This window comes from Haliaeetus albicilla, chromosome 3 (assembly GCF_947461875.1).
Source record: "Haliaeetus albicilla chromosome 3, bHalAlb1.1, whole genome shotgun sequence".
NCBI lineage: Eukaryota > Metazoa > Chordata > Aves > Accipitriformes > Accipitridae > Haliaeetus > Haliaeetus albicilla.
The window spans coordinates 57627156-57629603 of record NC_091485.1 but is presented as its reverse complement, the minus strand read 5'-3'; positions in this window follow the sequence as shown (position 1 = coordinate 57629603).

The window sequence follows — 2448 nt, the reverse complement described above, 5'->3', positions numbered from 1 at the left end:
CAGTCTGTGCATCTCTAATTTAAATAGCTAGATACTTAATTTTATGTTTTATAGGGGCTTTTTAGCATCATGGTGTTCTGAAGCATTTTGGATCACAGTTGGCAAAATTTAAAATGTCAATTTTGTTAGATTTGTTTGTACTGAAGGATGCTATTGCTCTGAGCTGTCTGAATTTGGAAGTGGGGAATTATAGTTACTTATTATCTACTGCAAATGTAACACAAAAGCTAAAAGCGGATGGTACAAACAAATGGTTCCCCACTGAACATTTGGCCAAACCAAAATCTTTTTCTGCACTTCCATGTTTTTATTTGTCACAGAAGAAGCTTGGTAGACTGAATGCATGTGTAGCCTACACCTTTTACGAAACCTAACATAACTATATGCAGAACAATTTGGGTAGACCTGTGTGTTCATCCTTCAGAATTTTTCCTGTTCTAAATCTCATTTTTAATCTTGCCCAGTCTTGGAAACTTTCTGGAGTAGAGCTTTTTGTTTCAGAGGGTAAAAAGTCTTTCAACAGGTCTGACTAATGAGCTGGGTATGGTTTAAAGCTTTTATTTTGAAATCTGAAGTTCTCAAGATTCACGATGCAAACATGAAGCAACAAAACCCTGTATTGTTCAACTATTGTAATTTGAAGGGTTTTTTTTTTAAAGTTTCTGGGTTTTTTCAGCCGATGTTTCACACTTCCCTGGGTTTCCTTAGCACCTTTGCACTGCAGAATGTGTTATAGCACCTCTAAGCCAGAAAATCCAAGATCCTTGTTAGGGTTCTATGAAGTACAGTGACTGATCAGTGAGGTGAATGTGAATATTGGAAAAGAAGAGACACTATCTCTGCATACAGTCTTGCATTTAAGGTTGAGGGGAATATTTAATGACTCACCTTCGCCTTATTCCAACTGCATACCTTTTTCCCCTCTTCGTTCCACAAGTTCTGGAACTCATCTACAAGTGGAAAATTGTTTTAACTTGTCAACCCTCCTGCTTACTTTCTGCAATTACATGTTGGCTGGGAAACAGTCACAGGAACTGATTTGTCCATGAAGATGGCAGGTGTCTTTCTTTAGAAGTGATTTTCAAGGCAGGCTTTTCTCTTTACTCTCCCCTGTCTAATCCTGTATGATGTAGTATGCCAAACTAGGGGGGGGAAGCAGTCCATGTGCTGGAGGGCAGGGTTGCAGTTCAGGGGAACTGCAGCAGGCTGGAAGAATTGGCTCATGGGAACATCTTGAAGTTCAGCAAAGTGAAGTGTTAAGTCCTGCATCTGGGATGGAATAATGTCATGTAGCAGTGCAGGCAGGGGTCATGAACTAAATGGAAAGCAACTTTCCAGAAAAGGACTTGGGGTTATGGTGGACAGCAAGGTGAACACAAGTCAGTGGGTGTCCTTGTGGAGAGACATGCCTATAGCAGAACCATAGTGTCCTGACTGGGTATTATTAGCAAAGAGTGGAACCGGCAGGTTTAGGGAAGTGATTATTCCCCTTGCGAGAACACTGTTGGGAGTACCGTGACCAACTTTGGGCTTCCTGATACAAGGCATATAGTGAACCTCTGCAGCAAGTCCAGTGCGGGGGATACCAAAATGGTGAGGATGTAAGAGCATGTGACATAAGAGGAGAAACTGAGAGAGCTTGGTAATGTTCAACCTTAAGAAAAGAAGGCTAAGGCCAGATTTTGATGTCTTCAGTCCCTTCAATGGGAGGATTCACAGCAAGGCTGGTCTTGAAGGTGCATGAGGCCAGGATGAGTAGCAACACAAATTGGAGCATGGGGAAATTCCAATTAGATTTCATGGGAGTGAGAAAGATTATTTTTATTTTTTTACCATGAAGATGATCAAGCATTGGAACCAGTCATCCAGAGAGGTTATGGAAATCTTCACCTTGTAGATGTTCAACTTAGTAAGTACCTGACCATCCTGATAGACTTACACCTGCTTTGAGCAGGGAGTTGGACTAAATGACCTCCAGAGGTCCTTTCCAGTCTAAATTATTTTATGATTTAATGTGTTATATTTAGGAATATGCATACTAATAACTTATTTTGAAACATACTTTAATACAGCAGAGTAATGGAAGTTTCCAGCAGATGATTTAATCTAACTTATTGTGCTGCAGTCTGCTCCTATAATGCTTACAGTTGTAAGAATGGGGGTGGGGGAAAGGGGGAAAAAATCATACCTTCGTAACTTAAAAGGTAATAGGCGTACAGGGCATTTGCAAGGAGAAGTGTTCTACCACTACATAAAGGACTCTAGAAGAACAGTGAGAACTGGGATATGTGTGGGATGAGGAAGTAATTAATGATTGTTTCTTTAAATCTTTTTCTTTTTCTTAGAAAGCATTAGTTTTTGGTTACTAGCACATTCAGTAGGCACTCTGATTCTGCAAGCAACTGCTTTTACACTTTTTCCTGTGTATGTTCCTTGGCCATTTCTTGC